The following is a 22079-nucleotide window of genomic DNA, read 5'->3' as shown; positions in this document are numbered from 1 at the left end:
ACAGTGACTGTGGCATAATATGGTTCAGGTGGTCCCTCATCCGTTTCCACCCCAAACATGTTGTAGGCACACGTTGCCTCTTCATCTGCTTCTCCTAAGTGGTGTGTGGCTGCCTGAGTCTGTTGAGCTTTCCCCTGCCCAGGCTTAACCTTACCCTTTATGCTCCTGCACTTTTTAACTAAATGTCCCCTTTTGCTACAAGCATGGCAGACAGTATCTTTGAATTTACAAACATTTGCATAGTGCGTTCCTCCACACCGAAAACAGTCCACCTGCTTTGCCTGTCCACCAGTCTCCCTCCTGACTTGGAGCACTGCCGTCGACTGCAACCCCCCATATCCTTGGCGTTATTAGCAGCCATCTCCATGCCTTGGCAATCTCTAGGGCTTTCTTGAAAGTCAACGGTGGGGTTTCCCCCAACAAGCGGCGTTGTGTGGTGTCAATTATTAATTCTGCATACTAACCTATCACGGAGCATGTCATCCAATCCTGCCCCGAAATCACAATGCTCCGATAGCTGCCGAAGCTCTGCCACAATATCACCCACAGACTGACCTGGCTTCCGGACATGGCAGTGAAACTTGAACGGTTGGACTATCATCAAAGGCTTCGGATTGTGGTGGTTCCCCACAAGCTTGACCAGTTTGTCGTATGGAATTTCTCCCAATTTCTGTGGTGTAGCTAAGGTCCTTATCAGCTTGTACGTCTTTGCCACACACACACTCAGGAGAATAGAGCACTTCTTAGCCTCCTCAGTAATTCCATTAGCATAGAAAAAGTGGCCCAACCTTTCCTCATACTCCGACCAGTCCTCGGTCCGCTCCTCGAAATCACTGATTTTACTGAACGTAGCCATCCGAACACGAGACTCCTCGACTGCTCACAGCTCCAGTTTGAAACGGGCTGACCCGTCCACAAAACCAGTTTACCTTGTTGCCAAAAATATGTGGTAACTTCTACTTTACAAAAGACCACTCGACAATTTGATGGCCAAAAGATTATCTGGGACGGCAAGTGATATTTACAGTACAGAGGTTTCCAGGTACCCCGTGCGGCATGGGTGGAGGGACTATATACAATGCATACTGGGAGTAAAAAGGGCGGAAGTTAAAACCCCACCAACCCCGGATCCCACCTCTTGTTACCAACAGCACCCCGATTAGTATTAACTTACTTTTCATAATACTCACATTACAGCAGGTTTGGCTTCACACTGTCCAGTGAAGCTCCCTGATCTGCTGAGCATATACAACATTTTCAATTTTTATTCCTGATTTCCAGCACCTACAAGTGCTTGACTTCCAAATTATAACAGTAAATATAGAGGTTTTCCTGTATCTTTGTACATCACTTTAAATTGATATCTCCTGATTGTTGAACCATCTGGGAATGGGACTATCTTCATTTGGTCTCTCTAAAGCTGGTGTGATCTTTTCTATCTCTGATATCTTTGTTTGTTTCCAGAACATGATTGAATTGCTTCAACTCTATGACCTTTGTCTGGTCAGGGAAAGTGAGGAGGTGATAGAGAGGAGCTATAGGCAAGTAGGCACACCTGGGCCTCAGGAGACAGATAAGTGGGTAACAGTCAGGAGAGGGAAAGACAAGAGTCAGATACTAGAGAGTACTCCTGTGGCTGTCCCCCTTAACAATAAGTACTCCTGTTTGAGTACTGTTGGGGAGGGGGGGAATCGATGACCTACCTGGGGGAAGCAACAGTGGCCATGCCTGTGGCTCAGAGAAGTAGGGACAGGAAGAGGTTGGCAGCAGTGATAGGGGACTCTATCGTTAGAGGGGTAGACAGGCAATTCTGTGGACGCAGGAAAGAAACGTGGATGGTAGATTGTGTCCAGGATATCCTGAAGTGGGAAGGAGAACAGCCAGAGGTTGTGGTACATATTGGTAGACCATAAGATATAGGAGCAGAAGTAGGCCATTTGGCCCATCAAGTCTGCTCCTCCATTCTACCATGGGCTGATACAATTCTTCCAGTCATCCCCACTCCCCTGCTTTCACCTCTTACCCTTTGATGCCCTGGCTAATCAAGTACCTATCTATCTCAGCCTTAAATAAACCTAATAACTTGACCTCCACAGCTGCTCGTGGCAACAAATTCCATAGATTTACCACCCTCTGACTAAAGTAATTTCTCCATATTTAAGTTCTAAAAAAATGTTCTTTAATCCTGAAGTTGTGCCCTCTTGTCCTAGGATCCCCTACCATGGGAAATAACTTTGCCATATCGAATCTGTTCAGGCCCTTAAACATTCAGAATGTTTCTATGAAATCCCCCCTCATTCTCCTGAACTCCAGGGAATACAGCCCAAGAGCTGCCAGACGTTCTTCATATGGTAATCCCCTGGAATCATTCTCGTGAATCTTCTCTGAAACCTCTTCAATGTCAGTATATCCTTTCTAAAATAAGGAGCTCAGAACTGCACACAATACTCCACATGTGGTCTCATGAGTGCCTTATAGAACTCAATATCACATCCCTGCTCTTATATTCTATACCTCTAAAATTAATGTCAATATTGCATTTATCTTCTTCACAACAGACTCAACCTGAAGGTTAACCTTTAGGGTATCTTGCACAAGGATCTGCATTTTGAATTCTTTCCTCATCTAAATAATAGTCTGCCCATTTATTTCTTCCATCAAAGTGCATGATCATACACTTTCCAACATTGTATTTCAGCTGCCAGTTCTATGCTTATTCCCCTAAACTATCTAAGGCTCTCTATTTCCTCAACACTATCCACTTCTCCACCTGTCTTTGTATCATCGGCAAATTTATCCACAAATCCATTAATGCCGTAGTCCAAACATTAACATACATCGTAAAAAGCAGCGGTCCCAACAGCACCTCTGTGAAACTCCATTGGTCACCGGCAGCCAGCCAGAATAGGATCCCTTTATTCCCACCCTCTGTTTTCTGCCGATCAGCCAGATTACAGGGAATTTACAGGGAATTAATTTCCCTGTAATTCCATGGGCTCTTACCATGCTAAGCAGCCTCATGTGCGGCACCTTGTCAAAGGCCTTCTGAAAATCCAAGTGCACCATGTCTACTGCATCTCCTCTGTCTACCCTGCTTGTAATTTCCTCAAAGAATTGCAGTAGGTTTGTCAGGTAGGATTTTCCTTTCAGGAAACCATGCTGGCTTTGGCCTATCTTGTCATGTGCCTCCAGGTACTCCGTAATCTCATCCCCAACAATCGATCCCAACAACTTCCCGACCACAAATGTCAGGCTAACAAGTCTATAGTTTTCTTTCTGCTGCCTCCCACCCTTTTTAAATAGCGGAGTAACATTTACAATTTTCTAGTCATCCGGTACAATGCCAGAATCTATCGACTCTTGAAAGATCGTTGTTAATGCCTCCACAATCTCTCCAGCTACTTCCTTCAGAACCTGAAGGTGCATTCCATCAGGTCCAGGAGATTTATCCACTCTCAGACCATGAAGCTTCCTGAGCTCCTTCTCAGTTGTAATTTTCACTGCACAAACTTCACTTCCCTGACACTCCCTGGTACCAATGACATAGGTAGGAAAAGGGAGGAGGTCCTGAAAACAGACTAGAAGGAGTTAGGAAAGAAGCTGAGAAGCAGGACCTCAATGGTAGTAGTCTCGGGATTACTGCCTGTGCCACGTGACAGTGAGTATAGGAATAAAGTGAGGTGGAGGATAAATGCATAGCTGAGAGATTGGAGCAGGGGGCAGGGATTCAGATTTCTGGATTATTGGGATTTCTTTTGGGGCAGGCGTGACTTGTACAAAAAAAGGATGGGTTGCACTTGAATCTGAAGGGAGGTTTGCTAAGGCTATTGGGGAGCGTTTAAACTAGAATTGCTGGTGGGTGGGAACTGAACAGAAGAGACGGAGGAAGCTCACAATAAAGAGAGAGCTTGAGGGCAGTGTGAGAGGGAGGATAGGCGGGTAATAGAGAAGGGATGCACTCAGACTGATGGTTTGAGATGTGTCTATTTTAATGCAAGAAGCATCATGAACAAAGCAGATGAGCTTGTAGAGCGTGGACCAGTACTTGGAGCTAAGATGTTGTGGGAATTACAGACACTTGGATGGCTCAGGGGCAGGAATAGCTATTTAGGGTGCCAGGCTTTAGATGTTTCAGAAAGGACAGGGAGGGAGGCAAAAGAGGTGGGGGCGTGACACTGCTGATCAGAGATACTGTGACGGCTCTTGAAAAGGAAGAAGTCATGGGGGGGGGGATTGTCTACGGAGTGGAAGTTAGAAAAAGGAAGGGGTCAATAACTCTACTGGGTGTTTTTTATAGACCACCCAATAGTAACAGAGACATTGTGGAGCAGATATGGAAACGGATTCTGGAACAATGCAGAAATAACAGGGTTGTCATGATGGGGACTTAATTTCCCCAATACTGATTGGCATATCCCTAGAGCGAGGGGTTTAGATGGGGTGGAGTTTGTTAGCTGTGTTCAGGAAGGTTTCCTGACAGAGTCTGTAGATAAACCTACAAGAGGGGAGGCTGTACTTGATCTGGTAATGGGAAATGAACCTGTTCAGTTGTCAGGTCTTTTCAGTGGAAGAGCATTTTGGAGATAGTGATCACAATTCTACCTCCTTTACCATAGCATTGGAGAGGGATAGGAACAGACAAGTTAGGAAAGTGTTTAATTGGAGTAAGGGGAAATATGAAGCTATCAGGCAGGAACTTGGAAGCATAAATTGGGAACAGATGTTCTCAATGAAATGTATGGCGGAATTGTGGCAAATATTGGAGGGTTGCAGATGTTGTTCCCTTATTCAAGAAAGGGGACAGAGATAGCCCAGGAAATTATAGAGCAATGAGTCTTATTTCAGTGGTTGGTAAGTTGATGGAGAAGATCCTGAGAGGCAGGATTTATGAACATTTGGAGAGGCATAAAATGATTAGGAATAGTCAGCATGGCTTTGTCAAAGGCAGGTCATGCCTTATGAGCCTGATTGAATTTTTTGAGGATGTGACTAAACATATTGATGAAGGTAGAGCAGTAGATGTAGTGTATATGGATTTCAGCGAGGTATTTGATAAGGTACCCCTTGCAAAGCTTATTGAGAAAGTAAGGAGGCATGGGATCCAAGGGGACATTGTTCTGTGGATCCAGAACTGCCTTGCACACAGAAGGCAAAGAGTGGTTGTAGACAGGTCATATTCTGCATGGAGGTTGGTGACCAGTGGTGTGTCTCAGGAATCTGTTCTGGAACCCCTTCTCTTCATGATTTTTATAAATGAACTGGATGAGGAAGTGGAGGGATGGGTTAGTAAATTTGCTGATAACACAAAGGTTGGGGGTGTTGTGGATAGTGTGTGGAGGGCTGTCAGAGGTTACCATGGGACATCGACAGGTTACAAAACTAGGCTGAGAAGTGGTAGGTAGAGTTCAACCCAGATAAGTGTGAGGTGGTTCATTTTGGTAGGTCAACTATGATGGCAGAATATAGTATTAATGGTAAGACTCTTGGCAGTGTGGAAGATCAGAGGGATCTTAGGGTCTGAGTCCAAAGGACAGTCAAAGCTGCTGCACTGGTTGATTGTGTGGTTAAGAAGGCATACGGTGCATTGGCCTTCATCAACTGTGAGATTTAGTTTAAGAGTCGAGGTAATGTTACATCTATTTAGAACCCTAGTCAGACCCCACGGAGTACTGTGCTCAGTTCTGGTCACCTCAGTACAGAAAAGATCTGGAAACTATAGAAAGGGTGCAGAGGAGATTTACAAGGATGTTTCCTGGATTGGCAAGCATGCCTTCTGAGAATAGGTTGAGTGAACTCAGCCTTTTTTCCTTGGAGCGTCAGAGGACAAGAGGTGACCTGATAGAAGTGTATAAGATGATGAGAGGCATTGATTGTGTGGATAGTCAGAGGCTTTTTCCCAGGGCTGAAATGGCTAACACGAGAGGGCACAGTTTTAAGGTGCTTGAAAGTAGGTACAGAGGAAATGTCAGGGGTGAGTTTTTTTTTTACACAGAGAGTGGTGAGTGCTTGGAATGGGCTGCTGGTGGAGGTGGATACGATAGGGTCTTTTAAGAGGCACCTGGATAGGTACATGGAGCTTGGAAAAGTAGAGGCCTATGGGTAACCCTAGGTAATTTCTAAAGTAAGTACATGTTCGGTGCAGCATTGTGGGCTGAAGGGCCTGTATGGTGCTGTAGGGTTTTTATGTTTCTATGTTTCTGTTTTTAAGAACATCAATTTTGTGGTTTAATTTAATAGATGAAATTCCTCAGCCTACTATAGAGGTTTATATTGTACGTCTTCTGTACCCAATCCAAAGTGTCCACATCTTTTCTGTAACTGTGTGACCAGAACTGCACACAACACTCCAACTGCAGCCTAGCCAAAGTTTCATGCATTAGACAGTCTGCTGGAGAAACTTGACGGGTCAAGCAGAATCTCTGGGAGGAAAGGAGTTGTTGATGTTTCATAGCTGTGACATTATTGTCTGACTCCTATATTCAATGCCTTGACTGATGGAGGTAACTACTTCATTCCCGCTTCATCAACCTGTGGTGGCACTTTCAGGGAGCTATGGATGGACTCTAAGATCCATCTGTACATTGGTGCTGCGAGGATCCTACCATTCGTTACAAACTATTTCCTTGCAGTTAACCTCCCAAACTCTATACCTCAAACTTGCCTGGATTCAACTCCATCTGCCATTTCTCTGTCCGTGCCTCTTTGTAAGCACCTGCCATTTCTTTGTCCATGCTTTTAACTGACCTACTCTATATCCTGCGGAATAGTTTGATGATCTTCTTTACTTTCTGCAACTCCACCAATTTTTGTGTTGCCTGCAGACTTGTTAACCAACCTGTCTACATTTCCATCCAGGTCAGTTATGTCTGTAGATTATAAACACCAAAGGTCCCAGCACTGATCCCTACAGAACACCACTGGTCATAGACCTCCAGCCAGAATAATAAATTTCCACCAGTGTTTCATCTATAGGCAAACCAATTCTAAATCCAAATTACAAATCATTGTTGATCTTAATCTTCTGGATCAGCCTACCATTTAGAGTTCAATGAACCTTTTAAGGTGGATTCTATCCGGGACTGTGACATTGCCTCATATATTAATGATGTAAAACTATTTGCAACTTGTCATGACATTTTATGGGTCTCCTGTTAAAATCAGATGCTGTCACCATGCAAATACATTGCTGCTCTCAGTGTGTACAATGTGTTCCCTTTGAGACCTAATTTGTGAATTTGTGCAGCTGTGAAAGGTTGTGATCTTCACCTGTATCCTTGGCAAGGAAACAAGTTAAACAATGGAATGAAAAAGTGTACGCTTGATAGCCTATACCTAGTTTTTTTTTAAAAGGCGCATCCATTCTGCTGCAGCTTCTAAAGGACAGGTACAAAGACACAAAATCATAAAGGAATGCACAATTCCATATCCGAACAATGTTCCAAAACATCATCATTGCCTCATTATGATCACTTGTCTCTGATACTCACTTTCTCCTCCACAGCAGTTGATGTTATTACTGCCTTTCCCCGTATTTTTTTTCAATGGCGAACAATTCTGAATCCAAGCTATCCTGTGTATCTTAATCTTCTGGGTCAGCCTACCAAGTGGAGTCCAAATAACTTTTTAATAACAGCCAGTGGAGCTGAGAGGCAGCAGCACTGCCTGCTGGTACTCTGCTGCCCCATAACAGGAAAAACTCCAGGGGCACTCTGGATTTTGACCAGGGCTAACTTTGGGAAGAGAACTCATGGCCAAGGGTTCATTCTTTGCAGAAACAAAAATAAAGAGCTGGAAAAACTCAGCAGGTGACAAGCAGCAACTGCGGAAAGAGAAACAGTCAATTTTTGGGTCGGTGACATGCTAAACTTTTCCATCATTTTCTGTTTTAGTTTCAGATTTTTGGCAGCTGCACTTATTTTGCATTTTCTTTCTCTGTCCCATTAGGCAGTTCACCACCTTAACCGCTCAGTCACACACAGCACCCTTGCCAGTTCTGAGCTGTATCCCATCTGACAGATCCACTGCATTAATTTGCAAAGGGCGACTTCACGCACACACAAGATCTCCTTCAGTTGGAAATGCGAGAGCTATAAGTTATTGAGGACACCGTCACCTCCTTCAGATCTCCAACCACCATCACATCTTGAAAATATATCTCTGTTCTTACTTCATTACATCATTAAATCGATTCTTCTGTGCTTTGTCTCAGCCTTTCCTAGCAAGGAACAATTGCATCTGCTCAAAACTCTGCATGTTGAGAAGAACCTGTTAACTTTAAATCTGAATTTATTTTTCAGTATTCCGATGCTGCACTCCATTATAAAGTTCTCCCCTTCAGAATAAAAAGTCCAAGTTGCTCCACTTTTCTTTATAACCCAGTCTCTTGGCTCAGGAGCCCGGTCATGAGCTGTCTTTGTTCTGCTTTCAGCAGCTTCTCATTTTGTATGCGGTCTGGACATTGAGACAGTATTCGTGGAGCAGCCAGGCCAGAGCACTGGACACCCCACTACACTTCCTCTCATTTATATTCTACTGCTGCTGCCTCTGACTTAGCTCTTTGGATGGGGCTCAGCGGTAGTTTGTCAAGTTAGCCCAGGAGTTGTTTTGAGTAGTGCTTTTCTCTTGGCTATGCAATCCAAAGTCAACTTTGTCATAAATAAATCTCATTACTGTTCATTTCCTAGTGAAATTGCACCAAGTACTAAATTAAATTGGGCACAACCGGTCACATTCCATGTTGGTGCTTCTGACGGCCCTCCAGCATGAGATGGTTACCTAATGGGGGAATGTATGTGGGTGGGGGGGAAGTTGGGAATGATATGAGAATCTGGGAGGGGATGAGTTGAAGAAGGAGCAATCTGTTAGGAAAGGACTGTAGACCATAGAATAAAGGGAAGGAGGTGGGGACCCAAAGGGAAGTGATGGGAAGTCGTGAGGGCAGGAGAAGGGAAGAGAAGTGGTAGGCAGGGACCACCAAATTGGGGAATGAAAAAGAAAGAACAAGGGGAAGTAGGGGGACAGAGGGAAGTGGGGGTCAGAAGTTGGAGAAATCAATGCTTATGCCATCATGTTCAGTTGAAGTGTCTCATCATCTCTTACCTCCTCTTCACCTATTGCTTAAAGTGTAGTGCAGGAATGGTGAAAGAAAAGGTGTAGTGATGTTAGTTAAGATTCCTCTGTTATCCTTTGCTCCTGGATTGTGTTTCAGTTACATTAATAAAAAATTCTCTGCAAGAGACCCTAGAGAAGTAATTGAGCATTGCTGGTCTTGCTGGCAGTTGGACACTGACTCACACCACTATAGTACTTACAGCTGCTGAAACATTAAATTTACCTAGGGACACAGAAAGTGTGGACGAAATTAGGCTCCTTCAAGACCAGAGGCCATGGCTGAGTGGAGCAAAACGAGATTTTGACCTCTAAGGTTACCCCTAAGCCCCTAATTCTCCTCACTCTCTCCCTTTCTCCATTCTGTCACAAAGAGAGTGCTGGCAAACATGTTCCCACAAATGACTAAGTGATGAACATTATTGACAGGATTCGAAGATCTGAGTTACAGAGAGAAGATGGGCTTTCTTCCTTGCATAGCAAACTGATGGGCTGCCCTTTCAGGAGAGTATCATTACTGGGGGGGGGGGGCATAGATAGGGTGAATGCACACAGTCTTTTTCTCAGGAAAAGGGAATCATAAACTAGTGGGGATAGATTTAATGTGAAAGGGAAAAGGTATAAAGGGGACCTAAGGGGCAACTACTTCACACAGAAGTGGTGTGTATATGGAATAAGCTGCCAGACACAGTGGTTGAGGTAGGTATAATATTTAAAGGAGATTTGGACAGGTACATGGATAAGAAAAGTGCAGTTGGATATGAGCCAAATGCTGGCCAATGAGACTAGCTGAGATGGTCAGCATGAGTGAGTTGGGCAGAAGGGCCTGTTTCCATTCTGTAGGACTCGACAATAATTAACTGCAAGACAGTAGTAATGAATCAATCTCGCCTTCTCTCTTCTTCTTCCACACAGAATACCAAAAGGAAGGAAGGAAGACTCGTTCAGTCTCTGAGAAACATGTCTTGTGATCTGCCAACTTTTAAGCAGATCTTGAGCCAACATGTTTCCTTGTTATTTTGACATGAAATTTCCATCTTCACGGCTTCTGGTTTAATTTACGGTAGCTTTTGTGTTCATGCTGTGCATAACATGTGAAAGGAGGTCTCCCTCCAAATAGCTACTTATGAATCAAGGATCAAAGATCAGCTTTATTCACCAGATACATTTACATGCATGGGGGATTTGCTGTGGTGTGTTGGTCAGAGTGTGATGTGCAATGAAAAACAACAACTTTCAACAGTTATAAAGAATTAAAGACAAAATAAAGTTAGAGGTTAAAGGACGGATATGGAATGAAATGTGCACAACTACATAAATACCAGCATGTATTTACAAGTAAACAGCAAATGTGGTTTTAAATGTCTACAGGGCAGGGCAGAGACGTGTGTACCACATAGATGGGGTTGGGGGGAGCTACCTAGAATTGTTCATTAGATTAACTGCCTTGGGGGTGGCAGGATGGGAGAAGCTTTCCAGGTGACGTGAAGTTTTTTTTTAATAGCCCTATTAAAAGTAGGCAGTTCAAGTGGTTCAGCACGGACTAGATGGGCTGAAGGACTGTTTCATGGACCTGTACTTTTCTATGACTCTATGACTCTGTAGCACTTTCCAGAAGGGAACATTTGGAAAAGGCAGTTTGCAGGGTGGGTAGCGTCTGCAATTATTTTCCTGGCTGTTCCTTTGTCTGCGACGCAGACAAGTCCTGCTGACCTGACAGTTTGCTTTGGTTTTTGTACACAGTTTGAGTTACCCCTTATCCAAAATGCTTGGGACCAGAAGTGTTTTGTATTTTGGATTTTTTCAGATTTTGGAATATATAATGAGATAGCTTGGGATTGCCATCATTTCTGACTCTGAATTTTTGTGCTAGCGGTAAGCGGTCTTTGTCTTACACTTGTTCATCACACATAGGTAGTCACAGTAAAAATGATTACATACCATTAATAAAAATGAAAATAGAAGGTATGCAGGGTAACAAAAGCAGCGTAGCAGCATCAGGAGACTACCTGAATCAGCTGTTGAGTGACAACAAACAACAGCCGGCTTTCAGTCTCCACCTACGATGCCGTATTTTGATGAAAAGGTTTCAGTACACTGTATTTGTATGCTACTTTTTTTTAGATTTATGTAAGGTATAAAAACAATCAGCATCATAGACTTGCTCTGGTGGTATATTTTCAACAGTGATGCTTTAAAAATTTAGTACTGTTATGTAAGGTACAAAAGCAACCAGCATTGTAGACATTTCTGGTGATAGATTTTCATGATCAGCAGGCTCTTTAAAAATTTAATGCCGTGCCTTTTCTTAAATTTCTGCAACCAGCCTGCTGAAGATTCACAATTACCTTCAATTTTCAGTTTCTTGTGATAGATCTTTGCATGTTGCACAATCAGTATACTGTTAAAGCGGACGCTGACGATGCACGGTCGAGATCTTCATTTTTCGCTTTACGCAGTGATTTTCTATTTTTCATTAACTTCTGTTCATTACATATGTGAGGGCACTCCTCAGAACTGTCTGTGGCGTGCAGAGGCCTGAGCATCGCCTGGGAAACTTCCCAGCACCTTGTTGAATTTTCTACTGTGACATCATGTCAGTGCTCAAAAATAAAATTTGGAATTTGTAATTTTGGATAAAAAGTACTCAACCTATATTGTGAGAGGATGCTGCACTAAACCAGACAGAATATAGAAATAATTCCTGAAGTGTGCAGTTCCAGTGGAAGTGTGGCGGATTGGGAACATACATGGGAAAATCCATGTTTGTGCAGATCGGAATATCAGACATCTCCTTTCAGATTGTCAGGTTCATATCAGCAGTGCATAATGAAAAACTAACTCTCAACAAGCCTGACGTTGAAGCATAGATTAGTGGAACCAGTCGTATAATAGGAGACCAAATGACCCATAGTATCTGTGCCAGATCCAACCCATCCTCCCCATTTCCCTGGGAATTTGCTCCCTTATATAATTCCCTTTCTCTAATACTCATTGTAACTCACCCTGTATCATTCAAATTAAACACCGCTGATTCAGAGCCAGCATGTCGATGATTTGCCAAGGCATGCAGCAAATGAACAGTACCCATTCAGAACCTTCAACACTAATCTCCAGCCTTTCTCCAATGAAGCCTGTTAAATTCTGACACATAGTTAACAGTATCAGCCGTGGCCCAGAGGGATGAAATCTGATTCCCTAATTAGAAGGTTGCTTAAAACCTGATCCAGAGAGCTGATGTGAATCCTATCTGGACACACCACAGCTTGCTCTACTCAAATCTGCAAAAAAATTGCAGAGCCCTGTCCATTACACAAACGCGACCCGCCTCTTCTCTATGGACCCCATCACTCCATTGACACCCACTGCCTCAGGAAAGAAGACAATGTAATCAAGAAATCTTCTCATCCAGGTCATTCTCTCTCCAGACTGCACACCCCATCACCATCGGACTACGAAAGCATGTGCCATCAGGTTCCAGGACAGCTTTTATTCCACTGATCTACAACAAATTTTTCATACACTAAAGATGAATTCTTGATTTTCGTATCTACCTGGTCCCCTTCACACTTGGTTTACCTTACTGCTCTTTCTGTGTCACTGTAACACTATATTCTACATTTGTTTTATTGCCTCACATGTAGCATAATCTGCTGGTCTGCACACAAAACAACTTTTCACTGTATCTTAGTACCCATGACAATAGTAAACCGAGCCAATCATTAAAGCTGTCTGTGATTACAGGCCAATGTCACTCAAAGAGCAGAGTGAGACTCAGAGTGGCCCAGAGATCTTTGGCGCTCGGTCAAAATGGCTGATGTTGCTGATTGCGCAATCCTTCCTGGTTTCCCACAGCAAATCACTTTAAAGTTATTTGTACAGTTCTGGTCACCGAATTATAGGAAAGATATCAATAAATTAGAGAGAGTGCAGAGACGATTTACTAGGATGTTACCTGGGTTTCAGCACTTAAGTTACAGAGAAAGGTTGAACAAGTTAGGTCTCTATTCATTGGAGCGTAGAAGGTTGAGGGGGGATTTGATCGAGGTATTTAAAATGTTGAGAGGGATAGATAGCGTTGAAGTGAATAGGCTGTTTCCATTGAGAGTAGGGGAGATTCAAACGAGAGGACATGATTTGAGAGTTAGGGGGCAAAAGTTTAAAGGAAACACGAGGGGGTATTTCTTTACTCAGAGAGTGATAGCTGTGTGGAATGAGCTTCCTGTAGAAGTAGTAGAGGCCAGTTCAGTTGTGTCATTTAAGGTAAAATTGGATAGGTATATGGACAGGAAAGGAGTGGAGGGTTATGGGCTGACTGCAGGTAGGTGGGACTAGGTGAGATTAAGAGTTCGGCACGGACTAGGAGGGCCGGAATGGCCTGTTTCCGTGCTGTGATTGTTATATGGTTATATATGGTTTATCACAATGTTTGTGAGGCACTCTGAAAGTGCTATGTAAATGCAACTTTTTTTTCTTTCTAATAGAGACTTCTAATAATTCCCGATTCTAATGATACCCAAGTGTATTGGCAGCAATGCGTGACTCCCGTGTCACAATGGGGTTTCATGGTGACGTAGGGTTGATTGGTGGATTAAAACTGAACATACTGTGCTAATTTTTGTGCTTGTTCAGTGAGACTCGGATGTTAAGTGCAACCCCTTCATTAGCCACCTTCTCATTTAACAAGACCAGTCATGCAATTTAATACATTATAAGCTTGAAATGTATGTAATTACCATGCAACTCAATTCAGTGAATCTGCCTATGCAGCTGAAAGGCTTCCTGCTTACTGGTAATTTGAAGCCCTCCTGCATGTTTAATTATTCATTAGTTCTAATTGCGTCTCAACTTGCAAGGCTGATATGTCTAAAGGCCAAGTGTATTATCTGTGGTACAGTGTAGCAGCTTTTCACACGCCAGCAAGGTGCCTTTAGCATTTGTTCAGATATAGACGATCGGTATACCTGCTGACATGCGTCTTGTCGTGAATTGGAGACTGACGAGACATGGGGCTATTGTGGGTGCACGGTGTGAGGGTCACTCGGTTTGTGTTGGGAGTAGTATTGTACAGGGTCCTTGTGAATATTTCCTGTTAGTGAATCCTCTATAACCTGTGCAGCCTGGCTTGTCTTGCTGCTGTGCAGGGAGGTGAGGTTGTAGATGTTGAGCAGGACATTATTTTTTTCCCTTACTGTCTTTTGTTCTCCAGACTCCTCCATCCATTGGGCTCCAGGGCATCTTGCTGCTCTTCACCTGTTCAACGCACACAACATGCTGGAGGAACTCAGCAAATCAGGCAGCAAGTATGGAGGGGAATAAACAGTCACCATTTCCCAAAATGTAAACTGTAAATGCTCAGTTGTGTTGATAATTAGCTTATGATGGCCACATGTACTGAGGTATCATGGAAACGTGCCATCCACACAGATCATTCACTGTATCAGTGCATTGGGTTAGAAGAAAGGACAAGCACTAATAGAATGAATGCAGAATTAAGGTTACGGTTGCCGGGCAAGTATAATGAAACAATATCCAAGGCCATAACAAAGTAGATTGTATAAGTTTTATTGACTAAGAGGTCTGTTCAAGAATCTTCTCACAGCAGGATAAAGGTTATGCATGAGCCTGGTGCCCATATGCTTCCTGCTTCACTGAGGCAGAAGGGAATGTGGACAGAATCCATGGATGGCAAGCTGGCTTCCATGCTGTGCTGAGCTGCGTCCACAACCCTCTGCAGTTCCATGCGGTCACGGGCACAGGAGCTGCCTTACCAAACACGATGCATCCAGATGGGGCGTCTCCTGCGATACATCGTTAACGGTGGGAGTCGCACCTGAGCTCAGCTGCTGTTGTTCGAGTGTGCACGGGTATAGGGAGCCAGGGAAGTTAATGGCTGAGCTTGTTACCCAGGCTCCGTCATGTGGGAATTGCTAGCGACTAAACATCTCCAGCAGGGCAGTCCCCCCCCCCCCCGTAGAGGAGTTGCCTTCTTGTAAGCGAGGTTATCACCAGGAGGATTTTCAGATGACCTGTCCTTTGAGAGACTGAAACTCTGTCCTGCTGGTGTAAAGTAATGGTTATTAATGGGAATCTGGATGGACGCACAACTGCAGTCAGTAGCTACCTACGCTCGTCGGAAGGCACCAATACTGCCAAGTCATTGTGCATCTCAGTCTTTTCCTTAAGAGGACTACATTTGAACACCAGAATCGTTTTATATCAGCAAATTTTTATAAGCACTCATTATACTATTGTACCCTATAATATTGTTTATTTGTGTAATAAAGAGATTGACTTAAATAAATCCTGTTGTACTGGTAGGGCATCAGTTAGATTCTCAAGTAAAGAGTGCTTAAAGTATTATTTTGCTATTAACTGATTATCTTAGCTTTGCAAATTGGGCCATGACCCCAAAAGTAGAAGCTGTTGCTTTCAGTATGAGAACAAAGATAATTCAGACCAAAATTACAATAAATAAGTGATTATTTCATCAGAAATATGCAGCTTAGAGAATAATTACAATGCACAAAGATGGGTATTAAATCAATGCATCATCACATGTTGGGCAGAGTTAGTCCTCTTGGGCAGAACTGGTGGGTCCGTGTGTTCTGGGTAGTGTATCTCAGAGATGTGTTGGTGGTGGCCTTGGGCTGTGGGTTTTGCCTTGTGGGTGATGTTATCTGGCCTGTAGCATGCAGGAATATTGAATCCTGGCAGAAATTCTATTAAGGCCATAAGACAATATGACAGAGGAGCAGGATTAGGTCATTCAGTCCATCAAGTCTTCTCTACAATTCTTCTCAATTTATTATCCCTCTCAATCCGATTATCCTGCCTTCTCCCTGTAATCTTTGACATCTTTACTAAACAACCTCTGCTTTAAATATACCCAGTAACTTAGCCTCCAAAGCATCTGTGGTAATGAATTCCACAGATTGACCATCATCTGTCTAAAGAGGTTCCTCCTTTGCTCATTCTGAGGCTGTGCCCTCTGGTCCTAGTGTCCCTACTATAGGAAACATCCTCTCCACACCCTCTCTATCTACCGGTAGGTCTTTCGATAGGTTTCAAAGAGATCCACCCCCTCATTCATCTAAACTACAGTGAGTACAGGCCCAAAGCCATCAAATGTTCCTCGTACATTAACCCTTTCATTTCCAGAATCATTCTTGTGAACTTCCTCTGGACCCTCTCCAACGCCAGCACCTTTTCTTAGATTAAGGGGCCCCAAACTGCTTATAAAGCCTCAGTGTTACATCCTTGCTTTTATATTTTAGTCCTCTCACAATGAATGCTAACATTGCATTTGCCTCCCTTACCACTGACTCAAACTGCAAGTTAACTTTTAGGGAATCCTTCACGGGGACTCCCAAATCCTTTGCACCTCTGATTTTTAAATGTTCTCACCATTTAGACAATAGCCTACGTCTTTATTCCTTTTACCAAAGTGTATGACCACACACTTCCCTACACTACAGAATATTCCATCTGCCACTTCTTTCGCCATTCTCCTAATCTGCCTTGAGTCCTTTTGCTGATTGCCCGCTTCCTCAACACTACCTGCTCCTCTAATTAACTTTGTATTTCTGCAGACCTGGTCACAAAGCTGTCAATTCTGTCATCCAAATCACTGAGAAGTGAGAACTATACTCACTTCTATTTCCTGCTCTTGAACTTCTGGCATACTCTGTTGTCTTCCACAGTGAAGACTGATGCAAAATATTTTTTAAGTTTGTCTGCATTTCTTTGTCCCTATTACTACCGTTCCTTCATCATTTCCAGTGGTCTGATACCCACTCCTGCCTCTTTTAAAAATATATATTTGGTATCCTCTATTATATTATTGGCTAGTTTATCTTCATATTTCATCTTTTCTGTCCTTATGGCTTTTTAAGTTGCCTTTTGTTAGTTTTTAAAAGCTTCTCATTCCTTAAATTCCCACTAATTTTTCCCCTCTTTTTGCATTGATTTCCCTTGTCAGTGACAATGACCTCATTTTACCTTTAGAATACTTCTTTGAGATGTATCTTCCAAGTCATCTGTGTCTTCCGAGTTGCTCCCAGAAACTCCGGCAGTTGCTGTTCTGCCATCATCCCTGCTAGTGTCCCCCTCCAATCAACTTTGGCCAGCTCCTCTCTCATGCCTCTGTAATTTCTTTTGCTCCAATACATCTGATTTTATCTTCTCCTTGTCAAATTACAGAGTGAATTCTATATTATGATCACTGAGTGTTCCTTTACCTTACGGTCCCTAAGCACAACACCCAATCCAGAATTGCCTGTCCCCGAAGTGGGCTTGACCACAAGCCAATCTAAAAAGCCATATCGCAGGCATTCTACAAATTCCTTCTTTTGGGATCTACTGCCAACTTGATTTTCTCAATCTCCTTTCATATTGAAATCCCCCATGACACCATTGACTTTTTTAACATGTCTTTTCGATCGCCCACTTTACTTGTACCACACCCTAGCTACTGTTCAGATATCTGTATATATAACTGTTAGCAGGGTCTTCTTAACTTTGCACTTTCTAAACTTTACCCACAAGGATTCTCCATCTTCCGATCCCATTTCACCTCTTTCTAAGGATTTGATTTGATTTTTTACCAACAGAGACCCTTACGTACAGATCATACCTTTCCTAGAAGAGATCTCAATGATCCAGAAATCTGAAATCCTCAGCCACACATTCTTTTGCCAAATCATGCTTTTCTTACCCTCATGGGTTCATGGCACAGGTAGCAATCCAGAGATTACTACCCTTGAAGTCCTGCTATTCAGCTTTCTATCTAACTCCCTAGATTCTCTCTTCAGGACCTTTTCCTACCTGAGTCATTGGTACCAATATGTATCATAACTTCAGGTTGTTTACTCTCCCTCTTTAGAATTCTGTGGACTCATTCTGAAATATCCATGACCCTGGCACCTGGAAGGCAATGTACTATTCAGGTGTCTCGGTTGGTGCAGCTGTAAGGAAACCCAATTTCCCTCGGGATCAATAAAGTATGTCTGTCTGTCTCTTAACAATGGAATCTCCAATCACTACTACGTTTCTCTTCTTCCCACTTCTCTTCTGAGCCACAGAGCCAGACCTGGTGCCAGAGAGGCAATCACTGTGGCTCCCCCAAGTAGTATCCAAAGCGGTATACTTATTATTGAAGGGAAGGGCTACAGGAATACTCTACACCGGTTGCCTATTCCTTTTCCCTCTCCTGGCTGTCATCCAGGTATCAGCTTTGGGGTGACTACCTCCCGGTAGCTCCTAACACCACATTCTCTGATAGAAGCCGAAGGTCATTTAGCTGCAGCTCCAGTTCCTTAGCATATCTCTAAGGAGCTTCAGCTGGATGCACCTCGTGCAGATGCATTTATCATGGAGTTCCCATACCTTGCACAAAGAACATTTGACTAACCGTGGACTCATCCTTTCTGTATTAGCTGTGTACTAATAGACGAAGAAAGAAAAACTGACTAGAAACTTACTTAGAGTCTTCACTGTCTCTAGAGCCTCAGCCTGACCATTCGCTAACTTTGGCCCTCTCACACAATGGCCTCTCCGCTTACACCTCACTTCTTTTTCATTGGCCTTTGTGAGTGCTCGCGATGACTGAGGGCTGCCGAAAACCTACATCTGAACTCCTCTCTTTCTTGGCTTGTGGCTTATTATTGTATTTAATTGTGGCTCGGGAGTCTGTTCAGCTGCCAAATCCCCGAATTTTGGAGATCCCTTCCTAAATCATCCTGGTTTTGTTCCTTCCTCCTCTAAATCCTGGCGCCAAACCCATTCTGAGAGCAGGTTAGGTGGAGGAATGGGACTTGTCTATGATCCAGTCCAAACTGGTGGGCTGAAGGGACTCTCAACCTAGAAGAAAAAAATGTTAAGAAATCTGCCACTTAGTACTTCTTAACATTTTTTGCCGTCTATTTGTGCACAACTCACTTCTGAAGCATATTTGATGCGCTTTGCTTTGTTGAATGTGCATTGATGGGCGTATAATGTTGTTGTTGTTGCCGAGAAACACCCACTGTGCCGAAAGGAATACAGGAGCGTGTTCTGTATGAGTCTGGCCATTTACAGCATTTCTATTTAACACTTCCCGGAATCCCAAAAAAGGCAATTGTGACCTTGGAACAAGAATACAGAGGATCTGAAATTGTGGTAGACCTTGCTTCCAGTTGCTTTCCGTGCTATAGTAGATGGGTAGGATTCTGAAACTTTTTTCTCTCTTTTCCCTCACTTCCTCTACTTGATTTGTTTAAAATTAATCTACCTCACTATTAGTTGGGTATTGCTTGCTGATTTTCAAAGAAATCACTGTACAGAGCTACTTGCGAGTATTCCTCATTCCTTTAGTTGGACAGTTGAAGTTACAGACCAGTTCTGTGGTTTGCATGCTAAGGATTGCAGAGCAGACTCATGTTATCGGTAAAGACTTTAATCCAATAGCATTTATTTCTAACGATATGAGATAGGACGAGCAGTATTCAGTGACCTACACACCTTATGTGTAGAAGGAAAGAAACGGAAGCAGTAGATCAGTCCTACTCATGTCATTACGTTCATATATATATATATATGTCTAACTTAAATATGTCTCTCTCCAGGAACCGGTTACAAAATACAGTCGGCCCTCCTTATCCGCGAGTTTCGTATCCGCGAATTCAACCAACCATGAATCGAGAAAACCTGGAAGTGCTCTTCCAGCACTTGTTGTTCGAGCATATACAGACTTTTTTTTCTTGTCATTATTCCCTAAGTAATGCAGTGAAACAACTATTTAACGTAGCATTTACATTGAATTAGGTATTATAAGTAATCTAGAGATGATTTAAAGTATATGGGGAGATGTGCGTGGGTTATCGTGGATCGGGATCGAAAAAATTGGAAGTTCTCTTACTAAGTAAGTGGGAACAGGTACATCTGGTATTATTTAGCGTAAGTTAGTCAAACGTTTGTCTTAGTATATAGTATATATTTTACCTTTCTATGCATATAAAACACCTAAGAACGTATGTTTCAGCACCGGGCTCAGGAGCCAGTGACAGACCGCTTTTGAGTGCGCTCTCCATCCACACCGGGTTGATGTAGAGGATCAAAAACTCAAAACCCCAAATCCCAATAATTAAACCACTGTGTTGCTTAGTAATAATTGTAGCTTTCATCGGGGCAGGGCCTTTCTCACTTTATCCTTTAAAATTGTTCCGATCATTGACTGATGTAGCTTAACGCTTTTACAATGACCAATGGCGTTTTACCTTTTTCCGATCGCTTTATTATTTCCACTTAATTTTCAATCATGATCATGATTATTTTCATGAACAGAAACACTGCGGATTCAGAGCTCCGCCGCCAGGTCCAAATGTCCACCGCACTGAGACAGGTTAAATGAGGTCAGGGGTTCCGCTGGGTCCTAAGGTCCATCGCATTGAGACAGGTTAAATAAGGCACTTGAGCATCCGCGTTTTTTGGTATCCGCGAGGGGTCCCAGAACCAATCCCTCGCAGATAAGGAGGGCCGACTGTATTAACCTATTAAATCCCTGCGCAACTCACGTTGCAGTCAACCCGATGATCGGGCCTCCTGTATCCTGATCTTCCGTCCTCTGCTCAAGCTGCAAATTTATCTTTACAGTTTAACCCCATGACTCACTTTGGATATCAGTATCCCTTGAGCAGTCTTACTTTCCCTGTTTGCCAAAAACTTGTGGCCTGGTTATAAACATGGTGGCTTCTTGTTTCATAATCAGTTTTTATGATTTTCATATGACTGCAACAGGTAGTAGCTGGGTTCTCATATTGAACTCCGGCACAACTGCAGTGTTTTGCATTTTGAAGCTACAAGCTTCAACCACATCATTTTCTATTGGTAATGCCATTTTAGATAAAAAATCAAATGTGTGAGGATGCATAAGAGCAGAAGGATTTTAAGGGACAAAATTAGTTCTCTGGAAGATCAGAATGGAATCTATGCATAGTCTTAAAAGGATTTTTTTGCATTTGTATTTACTACAAAAGTGAGGCAAAGCAGCATCGAGGTCATAGACCCCATACAGAGTACAGATGAAGAGGTGTTTGCTGTCTTGAGGCAAGTTAGGGTAGAGAAATCCACTGGAGCTGACATGGTGTTCCCTTGCATCCTTTGGGAGTAAGGGCAGAAATTGCAGGGGCCCTAGCAGGGATATTTAAAATATCCTTAGCAACAAGCGAGGCACCAGAGGATGGGAGGCTTGCTAATGTTTTTTCGCTGTTTGAGAAAGGCTCTAAAAATAAACAAGAAAATTATAGGCTGGTGAGCCTGACAACAGTAGTGGAAAAATTATTGGAAGGTATTCTAAGGGACCAGATATATGAGTATTTGAATAGACATGGACTGATTAGGGATCGTCTCTCACAGCTACCTCTTCCCACCTTGTTACTTGTAAAAAGACCATCCCTTTCTCTCAATTCCTCTGTCCCCGCACATTTGCTCTCAGGATGAGGCTTTTCATGTTAGAATGAAGGAGATGTCTTCCCTTTTCAAAGAAAGCTTCCCTTCCTCCACCATCAATGCTGCTCTCAACCACATTTCTTCCATTTCACACATCTGCACTTACCCCATCCTCCCACCATCCCTCCAAGGATAGGGTTCCTCTTGTCCTCACCTATCACCCCACCAGCCTCCATGTCCAGCACATAATTCTCTGGAACTTCTGCCATTTCCAGTGGGATCCCACGACCAAGCACATCTTCCCCCCCCCCCCCCCCCCCCCTGCTTTCCGATGGGATTGCTCCCTATGGGAATCATCCCTCCCCACTGATCTCCCTCCTGGCACTTAGCTTTGCAAGCAGAACAAGGAACAAGTGGTACACCTGCCGTTGCACCTCCTCCTTCACTACCATTAAGGGCCCCAAACAGTCCTTCCAGGTGAGGCAACACTTAACCTGTGAGTCTGTTGGGGTCATATACTGTGTCTGGTGCTCCCGGTGTGGCCT

The 22079-nt window shown here is 43.2% G+C and overlaps 1 protein-coding gene across 3 annotated transcripts in view; it reads left to right on the top strand.

The window, feature by feature from the left end:
* Positions 1 to 22079, top strand: part of LOC140714204 (carbohydrate sulfotransferase 3) — a 99192-nt gene that overhangs the window by 44739 nt on the left and 32374 nt on the right. The window contains exon 2 of one of the 3 annotated variants that reach the window (XM_073025189.1): positions 14318 to 14407. The exons of 1 other annotated variant lie outside the window; for it this stretch is intronic. The gene's annotated coding sequence lies outside the window, so the exon portion shown is untranslated. Of the gene's footprint in view, positions 1 to 14317; positions 14412 to 22079 lie in introns of all 3 variants that reach the window. One more of the 3 variants, XM_073025187.1, reaches the window with a different exon arrangement.

Source organism: Hemitrygon akajei, chromosome 21 (assembly GCF_048418815.1).
Source record: "Hemitrygon akajei chromosome 21, sHemAka1.3, whole genome shotgun sequence".
Lineage (NCBI taxonomy): Eukaryota > Metazoa > Chordata > Chondrichthyes > Myliobatiformes > Dasyatidae > Hemitrygon > Hemitrygon akajei.
This window is presented reverse-complemented; position numbering and strand designations above follow the sequence as displayed.